We start from the raw sequence: 13,516 nt of genomic DNA on the forward strand, positions 1-13,516 counted from the left end.
AAGAACTCTATAAACCAACTGACAGGCAAGCTGGATCTAGGGTTACACAAAGGTCTGGTCAGAAAGGGCTCAGCCCAAGGCCACAAACCACTGAGGGAGATGGTGGCCTTCTGGGGTTTGAAGTGAGGCACTGGCACTTTACCTTATTTTGCTCCAGCAGTCTCCAGCCAGGTCTGAAGTGGAGACAGAATGGAAACACAACAGACCTCATGAGTAATGACAAAAGGACATCATTCTTGTCCAGTGATTGCTGCTGTATAGAACAAGGGCAATCATTGGCTGAGCAACATGTCAATCAGAATGGTCTGTGTGCCAGATTGGCTGCTTTGAATACTGAACATCCAAATTAACAAGATACCTATGAGGCCTGATCTTCCATTACAGCAAAGTCTCCCCGCCATTTTAGCCTGGGGTGGTGGGCAATCAGAGAGGAGACATCAGCATCTGTCAATTATGACCATTCTGTTGCTGCTTTTACTGAACCCCTGAGATTGTTTGATCTTGCTCAGAGAAGATCTTTGAGAGGAATCATCCTCTTGTGGGATGCTGAGATCCTGAGCTAACTCTGAGAATGTGAAGGTTGAAGAGTTATTTGCAGAGATATGAAATAATACTTTGATTTAATGGCTTGGGACTGACTATTAACTGCAAATATTTTACAATATATCACACAGTGCAGAAAGAAGCCATTCAGCCTATCGAGTCCACATCAACAACAATCCACACAGGGCCTATTCCCATTTACCCTGCCAATCTCCCTGACACTGAGGGAGAATTTAGCTTGGCCAATCCACCTAACCCACACATCTTTGGAGAATTTGACATGAGATAGAAAACCAATCATTAATATGTAAATTTGAGCACAGTTAATGAGCATGGACAATGGACTTTGTGTATGAAGTCTGAAGGCTACTAAATTTATTAGCAGAAATGATTACTATGTTACTGTAATGTTTCTTCTTCCTTGTCAATCTCTTTTTAACTTGGATGCCGAAGTCATCTATGAGAACACTTGGGGAAATAGCATCTATTTCGCAGAAGAACGCAAGAATTTGCAGCAGGAGTAGGCCACTCAGCCCCTCAACCGCCCTCACCATCCTACCCCCACTGACTCCCTCACTGGCTAAAAACCTTTCTAACTCTGCATTGAATACATTCAATGACCCAACTTCCACTGCTCTCTCAAGCAGAAAATTCTACAGACTAAATGACCCTCTGAGAAAAAAGAATTCTCCTCATCTCAGTCTTAATTCATGTTAAAACTGTGTCCCCCTAATTCTAGTCTCCCCCACATGGGAAACATTGGTGGGATTTTCCACCCATTGCATGAAGTGCAGGAGTGGATGTGAAAAATGGTGTTTAATCTTTCGGCCAGTGGCGAGTGTTCCAGCTGTTTTGTCCATTTTCCACCTCATTAATTACCCATGCACAAGAAACACATCAGGAAAGTGACATCCAGCCTCTGATTTGCCCACATCGCCTGCTGTTAGCTCACCATTTCCTCCCTCCAAGTACGATATCGCAAGACCAGCCACATATAACCTTCTCCATGTCAGCAGCCTGCTCCACTGAAGACATGGCCCCCAAAACCAAGAAGACAGCAGCTTCTTCAAATTCAGGGATGCTTCTTTGGTATGATTGCCTGATGCAGCTGAGGCCCTGTCGTCATGCCCTCCACCTTATTCTGGCTGCAGGAGATCCAGCAAAATGGCTTGGCTGATGGGGGCAACCATGGCCAGTGCCAATGCGGTACAGGAGAGGCTGGCCAACGAGTGCAGGAAGAGGATCTGTTTACCAGGGTAAGTCAAGCATATCATCGCTCTCACCTGTCTGCAGTGCCTTGTTCACATTCTCTCCATCTGCCTTTTCACAGAACAAACTGATATGCAATAAAAGGGAGAGGCTCCAGATGGAGGCTGGAGTGCTGACTTCAAGGACCTCGCAGAGTTCGAGAATCGAGCCATCGAGCTGGCCAGAGAGGACTTTAACCGTGTCTGAACCCAACTGAGGATTCTGCAGCAGCTCATCTCTCAGATAACCAGACTGAGTCCACTGTCTGTTTTAGTCACCGGCCATGCATTGGTTATCTCTCTTTTCTCTCATAGGTGCTCTTGAAAGTGGCCAATGGCATCAACAGGCCTCATCTCCAGTCTGGCAACACCTCGGATGAGGAACCAGAGGACAACGCCACAGAAAGCCCATCAAGCACTCACCCTCCAACGCAGAACCTTGGTGGGATCTAGCTCAAGAGTAGGCTCTCGGTCACATTCTGGTGAGCCTAGCCCACTCTGGTCCACAGCTGGAGGAGACAGGGACATCTGAGGTCACCAACACTCTGACCAACATCTCAATCCAGCTACCCCTCCTCAAGGAGTCAGCCAGGGGTCCTCGGCCACCAGTAGGGAAGAGGAACGGCATCTGGACACACTGGGCCCATCTAGCTAGGTGACACCAGAGTCTGTGGCCACCACAGTAAACCCTGCCACCATCAGCCTACTTAGATAGATGTAAAAGATCCCATGGCACTATTCTGAAGAACAGGGAGGAGTCTTCCAATGTCAGGGCCAATATTTATCCCTCAACCCAATTCCCAGCTTGGGTCACCGTCTGTGTGGAGTTTGCACGTTCTCCCCGTGTCTACATGGATTTCCTCCGGGTGCTCCGGTTCCCTCCTAGAGTCCAAAGGTGTGCCGGTTAGGTTGATTGGCCATGCTAAATTGCCCTTTAGTGTAGGGGATATGTAGGTTAGTGTGATTAGTGGGGCAAATGTATGGGTTGTGGGGATAAGCCCTGGGCTGGGATTGTTGTCGGTGCAAACGTTTGGGCTGACTGTAGGGTTTCTATGATTCTATGATTCAATCAACATCATTGAAGCAGATAATCTCATTATGTCATTGTGGTTTGTGGGACTTGCTGTGGGAAAATTGCCCACCACAATGGTGACCACAACTCAGTAGTTTTTTATTGTAAAATCCTTTTGGATGTACTGAAGTTGTGAAAGGTATTATATAAATACAAGTCTTTGTCTTAACAGAGGAGTTAAAGCATTGATTTTGAAAGATTAAAATGCTAGTAAACCATGATAAAATTTAAAATCTTTATGGAATCAATCAAACATTGTCCCTGTGGAAAGAGACCAGAATTGTGTGAAGGTAATGGAGATCTCTACTGCTGTCAGGAGGACAGGAAAGCCATCTTTCCATGAAGGTTCCACTGTATTTTGTTGACAGACAAGCAATAGGACCCCAGTGATAGAAGTCCCACCCACTGAGAGCTGGTAGCCAATCAGAGATCAGCAGCTCTATTGATGGGGCATCACTGGGGAGGTGTTGACTGCAGCCAATAGGCCCAGGATTGTCATTTGTACCCAGCCAGCGGTAAAGGACGGAAGGACAGGGGGTCATGGGGTAGGTAGGATGCAGCAATGGCAGGGGATAGTAGCTCTCAGTGGGCCCCTCCCTTCCTAATGCTGATCAGGTCCTTGATCACTTGATCGGGTGCTGAGCGGCTTTGAATGAGGGACTCCTCCCTCCTTCCCTCCCTCCCACTAGGGAGACAAACTCCCTCCCCACTGTTGGCTGAACAGCAGTGGCAGCAAGATGAGGCTCTATAGCAGGAATTATAAGGTCCTCATTTGGTGGCAGAACATAGGGAAGACAGTCCACAGGCATTCCAGCCACACACTTAACTGGGATGCAGGGTGGGAAGATGGCAGGGTTCACCACCTCCTGCCTGATTAATTATCCTCTTTCCACCGTACACTGCCCTGGGGAGGGCTCAAGATTCCGTCCAATGTTTCCAATCTCTGACCTTCCGAAGGTCTTCATTCACCTTTCATTAATTCTGAAGAAAGGCTATTGACCCGAAACCTGGCCCTACCTTCCGCTTCCTTAATCATCTGTTCAGACAGAATAACAAAGAAGTGTTTCTTCCTGAAATATACTGTTTGTATCTATGGCATTCCTTCCTGTAAGAGCTTGCGAAAGTGCCTCTACTCTGGTGAAATTTTGTTTATTTTTGTCAAGTATGAAAGGGAAGTGGGACTAATCCTAATGGCAAAGGAAATGAAAGGGAAGATTCTGAAGATTTCTGATCCACAAGGCTAGTCAAGAGCATTTGTCCATTTTTTCAATGATTTATCAAAGAAAAACACTCTCAAAATGAGAGTAGATATTAAAATAGAAAGTCACTGTATCATATAAGAGCCAAGCTGAAGAGCAACTCTAGCTGACAGCTGTGAGGAGCTGTCAGAGTGGATCAACTCTGTGGCTTATTAAGAAAAGGCAAATGCTTATTTACATGCTTGTCTGAAAGAGTCAGCTTCTCACTGTACAGACACACGGATGACAAACCCCATCCACTTCATCCCACCTCCCTGCAATAGGGTTAATGAACAGGCCTTGGAGCTAAATGTTAACCCTTTCTCCACCGCAGTGTCATTCCCAACTCTGCATTCATCAAAATATAATGAGATTGCAGCAGTTTGTGAAAGGAGATGATAGAGCAGGGATGTCACCAGGGACAATCGGATGGTGCTGTAACTTTGTCAAAGGAGTGACAGCTGTCCAGAGCTACTGCTGCACTATCGGAGAGGTTATTACAGTGAAGTGGGACATTGTTTCAATTAATATTGTTTCTTAGAATGTAAGAACCGAAGGGTAAGCCAATGTTCATTGCTTGTAACTAACTGCCTTTGAGAATCTGATGGTGAGGTGCCTTCTTGAACCTTGTACTTTCCAAATGGTGTAGGTACACCCACAGTGCTTTTAGGGAGAGGGTTATAGCTCCATCTGGTGTAGGTACACCCACAGTGCTGTTAGGGAGGAGGTTCAGAACCAGGTAGTGGGTGGTGTAGGTGCACCTATAGTGCTGTTCGGGAGGGAAGTCCAGATCCAGGTAGTGTAGGTGCAACTACAGTGCTGTTAGGGAAGGCATTTCATGTCCATGTGGTGTAGGTACACCCACAGAACTATTAAGGAGGGAGTTCCAGATCCAGGTGGTGTAGGTGCACCCACCATGTTGTTAGGGAGGGACATCCAGATCCATATGGTATAGGTGCACTCACAGTGCTGTTAGGGAAGGAGTTTCAAGTCCATGTGGTGTAGGTACACCCACAGAACTATTAGGGAGGGTGTTCCAGATCCAGGTGGTGTAGTTGCACCCACAGTGCTGTGAGGGAAGGATTTGGGTGTTGCTGAGAAGGTCATGCCAAGTTGCTGCAGTGTATTCTGTGAACAGTAGATATGACACCCACAGAGTGTTGGAGATGGAGGAAGTGAATATTTATACCAGTGGGCTGAGAGTTCCAAATCTTCTAGGGCTTATTTTAATGCAAGGTTGAAAACAACAACAACATATATTCATATAGCACCTTTAAGGAGACATCCCGAGTGTTTCCCAAGAGCATTATAAAACAATATGTGACAGCAAACCAGGTTCGGAGATATTAGGTCACATGACCAAAAGCTTGGTCAAAACGGTTGGTCTTAAGATGCATCTAAAGGAGGGAAGTGAGTAGGAGAGGTGAGGAGAGGAAATTCCAGAGCTTGGGGCTTCAGCAGCTGCAGGCACAACTACCAAATGATGGAGTGATTATAATGAGGAATGAGAAAGAGACCAGAATTAAAGCAGAGCAGTTTTCTTGGAAGGTTTGTGATTGATGAGGAATACAGAGATAGGCAGAGAGTTGAAACAAAGAAATATCACAATGTTGCTTCATCAGTTGGTGAGAGAGCACAGGACTGATGGGGAAACCTGTATTAAGACAGGAGTAAGCACAATAAGAAGTCTCACAACACCAGGTTAAAGTCCAACAGGTTTATTTGGCAGCATTAACTTTTGGAGTCTCAAGTTCCTTCCTCAGATGAGTGAGGACCTGTGTTCACAAACAGGGCACCTACAGACACAAACTCAATTTACAAGATAATGGTTAGGATGCGAGTCTTCACAGGTAATCAAGTCTTAAAGATACAGATAATGTGAGTGGAGAGAGGGCCAAGCACAGGTTAAAGAGATGTGTTTTGTCTCCAGACAGGACAGTTAGTGAGATTTTGAAAGTCCAGGCAAGTCGTGGGGGTTACAGATAGTGTGACATGAACCCAAGATCCCAGTTGAGGCCGTCCTCATGTGTGTGGAACTTGGCTATCAGTTTCTGCTCAGCGATTCTGCGTTGTCATGTGACATGAAGGCCGCCTTGGAGAACGCTGACCTGAAGGTCAGAGGCTGAATGCTCATGACTGCTGAAGTGTTCCCCCAAGGAAGACAACATTCCTGCCTGGTGATTGTCTAGCAGTGTTTATTCATTCATTGTCGTAGCGTCTGCATGGTCTCCCCAATGTACCATGCCTCAGGACATCCTTTCCTGCAGCGTATCAGGTAGATAACATTGGCCGAGTCGCAAATGTATGTAACGTGTACCTGATGGATGGTGTTCTCATGTGAGATGATGGCATCCGTGTCAATGATCCGGCACATCTTGCAGAGTTTGCTGTGGCAGGGTTGTGTGGTATTGTGGTCACTGTTCTCCTGAAGGCTGGGTAGTTTGCTGCGGACAATGGTCTGTTTGAGGTTGTGCGGTTGTTTGAAAGCAAGAAGTGGGGATGTGGGGATGACCTTGGCAAGATGTTCGTCTTTACCGATAACGTGTTGAAGACTCCAGAGAAGATGTCGTAGCTTCTCCACTCCAGAGAAATACAAGACGACAATGGGTACTCTGTCTGCCGTGTCCCGTGTTTGCCTCCTGAAGAGGTCTGTGCAGTTTTTCACTGTGGTGCGTCGAAACTATCGATCAATGCATCTCATACCAGGTAGGTATATATTCTTGCGACTCAGCCAACGTTATCTATCTGATACGTTGCAGGAAAGGATGTCCCAAGGCATGGTACATTGGGGAGACCATGCAGACGTTACAAGAATGAATGAATGAACACTGCTTGACAATCACCAGGCAAGAGCATTCCCTTCCAGTCGGGGAATACTTCAGCAGTCACAGGCATTCAGCCTCTGATCTTTGGGTAAGCGTTCTCTAAGGCGGCCTTCACGGCACATGACAACGCAGAATTGCTGAACTGAAACTGATAGCCAAGTTCTGCACACATGAGGACAGCCTCAACCAGGATCTTGGGTTCATGTCACACTATCTGTAATCCCCATGACTTGCCTAGGCTTGCAAAATCTCACTAACGGTCCCGGCTGGAGACAATACACCTTCCTTTGTGCTTTGCCCTTTCTCCACTCACATTATCTGCACCTGTAAAGACTTGATTACCTGTAAAGACTCGCATTCCAATCATTATCTTGTAAATTGAGTTTGTGTCTTTATATGTCCTGTTTGTGAACACAAGTCCTCACTCACCTGATGAAGGAGCTTGAGGCTCTAATAGTTAGTGCTGCCAAATAAACCTCTTGGACTTTAACCTGGTATTGTGAGACTTCTTACTGTGCTTACCCCAGTCCAATGCTGGCATCTCCACATTAAGACAGGGGTGGCAAAGTTTAAGATGATCTCAAGTTTACAGAGGGTAGAATGTGGGAGAGCATCCTAGAGAGTGTTGGAGTAGGCGAGTCTGAAGGAAACAAAGACGTGGATGAGGGTTTCAGCAGTAAATAAGCTGAAAATGGGGTGAATTCAAGCAATGTTACATGGATGAAAATATCTGTGAGGTGGAATACGTGTGAAAAATGTTTTCGGAAGATGTCACTAAGAGGCAGCGTATAGATGATAAACAGGAAAAAGCCAAGGATAGGTTCACAGGCCTACGGTGCCAGAGATAATAGGATTCTTGTGCTCAATTTAGTCAAAGCAGCTTTACTCTTTTCATTATAGATCTCAGTGTTGGAATCACCATGACCCCAGAGTTAGAAGCCATGTTTCCTACAACAATGACATCCCTTCAACAACAACAACATATATTTATATAGGACCTTTAATGTAATGAAACATTCCAAGTCACTTCACAGGAGCATTATAAAGCTATGACACAGGATCACATAGGGAGATATTAGGTAAGATGACCAAACTGTTGGTCAAAGAAGTAGATGTTAAGGAGTGGCTTTAAAGGATGAATGTGAGGTAGAGATGTGAAGAGGTGTAGGGAGGGCATTCCAGAGCTCGGGGCCTAAACAGCTGAAGACACAAATCCTGCGGAAAATACAATTCATGAAGATGTGGTTTTTTTCAAAAGTATTTCATTGGCTGTAAGGTTTTTTGGGAAATCCTGAAGTATTTAAGCCATTACATAAACTTCCTTTGATTCCTGAGACATTGTTTTTAAAGATTATCTCCCACAGTGACTGACTTAAAAATAAAATACAAATCCAGCAGCCTAGGGCCTGCAATGGGTGACCGAGATTCTCCTGAAGTCTGCAGGAATTAGTATCCTGGAAACTGTTACAAGGAGAAATCACTGAAGCCTTTAAAAAAAACAAGCATTTACCCCATTTCTTTGAACCTTTTTGCTTATAAAAGTATTGGAGGTTGGTAAAGAAAGGTGGAAGCAGAACATCAGGTAATGAGAGAGCAACGTATCAACCATAATGCCTTGTTTCCAAGGATTCTGCCCACAAGCAGGCTCAACTCTGTCGGGATTTCATTTTTGGCAGGAGTGATAATTTCTCATTTTCTGCAGATTACACTGTGGAGGAGGTTAGTGCATAGTCTGGTTGCTCTTAGTAGTTTATTTATTTTGTCCCGAATAAGCATGCCTTATCTCTGAAGCACAGACTAGGAATCCTGTTAAGACAGGCAGGGTGTAAAATGCCACGCAAAGCCAAAATTAAGAACATAGGAAAACACTTAATACAAAATATTACTGGCATCATCAAAAGTCAACCTGGTTTGCAGGCAGTAGGGGTCCTCCTGAGGGAAGATTAGGCCTAATGATCCCTGGGTTCCAAAAGTAATCAAAGGGAGTTCAACTACATTCACTCACCCTCAGAGCTCCAAGGGCATGCTGGCCACCCCTCAGCACTGTGACAAGAACAGTTCTTGATCATCTCAGCCCTGAACTGTCCCGATACAGAAGAAGAAATCAGCACATAAGGTTACGAGCTGCAAAAGCACAGAATAATGATAATCCATGAAGAAGGAAAGATAATAATGATAATCCATTTCAGAATGCTGTGGACAAATAAACAGATTAGAAAAATTGAGGAGAGCTGAGAGTAATAATAGACTGGAAAAATAAGCAAAACGAGAACATGAGTAAATAATGAAAGAGATGGTGAATGGAATAAGGAAAGCTGAAAGGCAGGATGAGAAAAAAGCATCATAAAATAACTCCCCAGAAGCTGGTGTCCCTTCACCAGATACCCTTTATTTACAAATTCTATTCCATTCCTAGAGTGCTTCATGTACAAAGTCAGAATCCGGAGTGTCATTAATGACACTCCTCATTATATATACAAATGAGACTCCTTGATTGGTGGACAATCAATACCTAAATCAAGGAGCTCATACTCCAGGATGCCAACCTCATCGGCCTCATTGACATCATTACATTCCCCCACCCAAAAAGTGCAAGAAACTTCAGTGGTTCATGCCCATCAAGAGTCTCTTGCAATGTTTCAGTGCCAGATCTGGTTCCTCTAACTTGGTGTCCAACATAGGTGGGGTGTTTCAAACAGGCACTTAAGATGTGAGCACCAGAGTTGGTTCACCTCATTCCTTAGGTGGCAAAGGAATAGCCACAGCTTCATTCACAGTGTCCATTTCACACTCTGAGGTCCTAACTACAAGTGACAGAGAGGTGGGGCTGGCCGGTCTGGGAGGATGCTCCTTGGTTCTCGGCATGCTGGCCATAGTTAGTTCCGGGACAAACTGTGATCTCAAGGCCTGCACCTGCTCCATATTTTTTCTGGATGATCTCACACATACATATTTTATAGGATACTGGCCCTGTCCCAGAGTTAACTGTTCTTGGTAGCCATGTGGGATCCTTGGCATAATTCATTGCCAGTGTTTTTTCATTGGCCTCCAATCGTCTCTCTCACCTGCTAATGTCAAGGCCTTTGCGTTGGGCTTCTTGCTGCCTTTCTACCAACCCCCAGGTTTGGAGAGATCAAATTTAATGTGGTCAAATTTAACCTACCCATGAGAAATTCTGTGGCATGGGGGGGGATGGAGGGCGGGGGGAGGTGGTTCTATAATTGAATAACCAATGGGACAGCTTGTTGTCCATTGACACAGCTGGCTGTTTTTTAAACCAGCGTTTAAAGTCTGGACTGCCCTCTCTGCGAGATTGTTCAACAATGTATGGTATGGTGCCATCCTGATATGTTGTATCCCATTGACTTCATGTACCGGGTGAACTCCTGGCTGGTAAAAACTGGTCCATTGTCAGAGACCAGCACCTCCAGGATCCTATGTGTAATGAGGTGTGAAGTTACTCTACTGTTATCATTGTGGTTGCTGAATGGTGGCACAGTGGTTAGCATTGCTGTCTCACAGCATCAGGGACCCAGGTTCAATTCCAGCCTCAGGTCACTGTGTGGAGTTTGCACATTCTCCTCATGTCTGTGTGGGTTTCCTCTGGGTACTCCGGTTTCCTCCCACAGTCCAAAGATGAACAGGTTAGGTTGATTGGTTGTGTTAAATTGACCTTAGTGGCGGGGGATTAGCAGGGTAAATACGTGGGCTTACGGGAATTACTAAAAGAACTTGTAGTTGGTGCGCTCTTGATGGGCTGAATGGCCTCCTTCTACACTGTTGGGATTCTATGGTTCTGTGATCTACATCCATCCACTTGGAATCGGCATCCACTATGATCAAGAACATCCAGCCCACGAATGGGCCTGCTTAATCCATGTGCAGCTGAGTCCCTGGTCTACACAACTACTCCCAGAGGTGTAGGGGAGCTGCTGGTGGCAACATGTGTCCTTGCTAGCTTTGCTGGCATCGACCAACAAGTGCTACCATGTCTGCATTCATTCTGAGCCACCAAACGTAGTTTCTTGCCAACATCTTCATTTTGGATTCTACTGGGTTGTTGTGATATAGTTCAGCACAGTGACCCTGACATGGAAAACTTCCAAGTATTTGAGCAGGACTTCACTCAAGTGGTCATTTTCTAACTGGAAAATGTTTACTCAATCCAGGTGGATTTCTCACAAGTTTCACCCCATTAAGCTTGAATACAAGCCCTCCACTACCATGAATGGTAACCGAACCAATTGCCTTTCATGAGAGACAGGAACAAATGTTATACCCACAGTTTTCAGAGTCTCCCCTATATAAGTTTTCAGGCTTGCTGAAGTCTTGATTAGAGTTAAGGGTTAGAATCCAGTGCAAATATTACCTAACATTCTCCAACCATGGATATGGATGCACATATATTAACCTCCATTAATACTGGACGCCCATTTAACCTTACAGTTATCTTAATGGGGTCCGATTTGAATATTGCTATGCAGTTTAATTATTCCATATTGGATGTAGGTGGACATATAGTTGGTCCTTACACTGTCCTAGACACTAGCCTGCACGTCATTTTCCTAAATCTAGGTCTTGAAGGCTTGTTTTGCTATTCTTACTCTGAATACCACCAACAATTAGAATGCCTTGCTGGGCAGGATTTGAAGGCACTGTTGACCGTCTGGTCAAAGTTTGGCGACATTCATTCAGGCAGATCCTGCAAGGCACCCCCGGATCGGTCAGTCTGAACCTTATCTTTAAAGTCCCAATGGTCCTCTCCACCACCACTGTCGTGGATACATGGCAGCGGATGTATCTCCTTTGATTCTGTCCTTGGGTGTCTGAAAGGCATCAGCAGCCACCTTTTCAGTTCTGTCTGAGCCCAGTCATTTGGTAGATGCTCGTCACAGCTTCCCTTGATACCCAGAATTTTCTGTAGCAGCAGGCTTCAATCATGTCCATGTAGTTGGACTGCTGCCTGTACACCCTGGCAGCTGGGCAGTGGCGTCGTCTCTGGGGGTGGTCTTCCTGCATGTTGGCCTTGATCATCCTTTGCATGGATCTCTGCCTGAGGGGATGTCTGCAACATCAGGCATTTTCAATTGTTGTTCCCTCTCCTCCTCAGAGAAGGAGGTGCTCCCTGCCGAGTATACAATACCCATTGGCTAATGAGGCTCACATGGGCACAGAGGGCGACAGAGAGACCAAGCATCCGGTGCCAGAGATCAAAAAATCTGATTGGTGCTCCACACTCTGATGTACCCAACACACTACACTACCAAACACCACTTCACCTCACTCCTACCAATGGCTTACTCCTGAGGCAGTGTGGCCAACAGTGCCCATTTACTAGAAATAAAAAAGATAAATTCTAGTTGAGACGTGCACTCATGTTGCCCATACAAATAGCTTAAAATCACATGGGCAATATTAAATTCAGGTCATTTGTAGTTTCAGTCACCTTAATCTTATCTCTAATTGTGGGTGTGTGTGTGCATGATTTGTGCCTGTGTCACCAAACAAAATATCACATGGGTGCATGACGACATCAAGATGTGCCCCCATGTCATTACATGCTATTGAATGGAATTCTGGTACGAGCCCGCATCCTTCCAGCAAAAGGCAGTTTCTACCCCATGCCTCTACTTATTAGCCAAAGATTAAGTTCACCATCCCGCCCACCACGAGAATTGGAGCGGACGAGCGGTAGACCATGGAAACGGCTGTTTGAACCTTGGGTGGGATTTTCCAGTTTCAGGGCAAGCACGGCTGAAAATTCCCATCCACTATGTTATTTTAAACACTATGTTATTTATCCCCACGGTTGGTAGAACCCTCTGGTAAGATTCTGACTGAATTTCATAGTACCAAGTGTCAGTCAGTCGATACCCCTTACCGGGTCTATAAAACACACTCCAGGATGCCAGATGGGAATAAATCATTGCTTCCAGTGTCCGCTCCATGGGAGGTGCTGCTGATGTATTTGCAAGGCATCTTATACCACATCAGAACAAATGTCAGATATTACCCAAGGGTTGCAGTAGTCAGCACTGAAACATCCACAAAATTTATTAGGTGGAAATGATTTAGATTTTACCAAGTTTGAACTGTGTACATACAAACATTGGTCTTGAACCCTGTAATACTCGGTGGGAATGAATAGGAAATATTTTCGTTCCATGTAACATATTCAGGACCCCAAGGTTACAAGTGTTTTGGCTGTAAATGTTATTGCTCTATCCAGGTTTGATCTGTCTTCACACACATTTGCTGTATTTCCTACACTGATGCCATGAGGTACTGCTGCATTTGTGGCCTCATCATAATCTACTTAATTTTAAGACCAAGTTTATTTAGGGAGCATTGACAGGTAATTTGTGGGGATAGTGGAGGAGGATAGTGGGGAGTGGGTAAGGGTTGGGGAAGCAGGTGTGGGAGTGGGGGAGGAAGTGAGAGCAGCATTGGAGATAAGTCAGAAAAAGAAAGAAGAGTTGCACACATGTTATGCTATTCACAATCTTGGACATCACAAAACCCTTCAGAATGACTAAAATTCTTTTAAACTGCATTCGTTCTTTTAATTAGGAATCACATCAGTTGATGATT

Source organism: Carcharhinus amblyrhynchos, chromosome 16 (genome assembly GCF_965287045.1).
Source record: "Carcharhinus amblyrhynchos chromosome 16, sCarAmb.v2.hapA, whole genome shotgun sequence".
NCBI classification, from domain to species: Eukaryota; Metazoa; Chordata; class Chondrichthyes; order Carcharhiniformes; family Carcharhinidae; genus Carcharhinus; species Carcharhinus amblyrhynchos.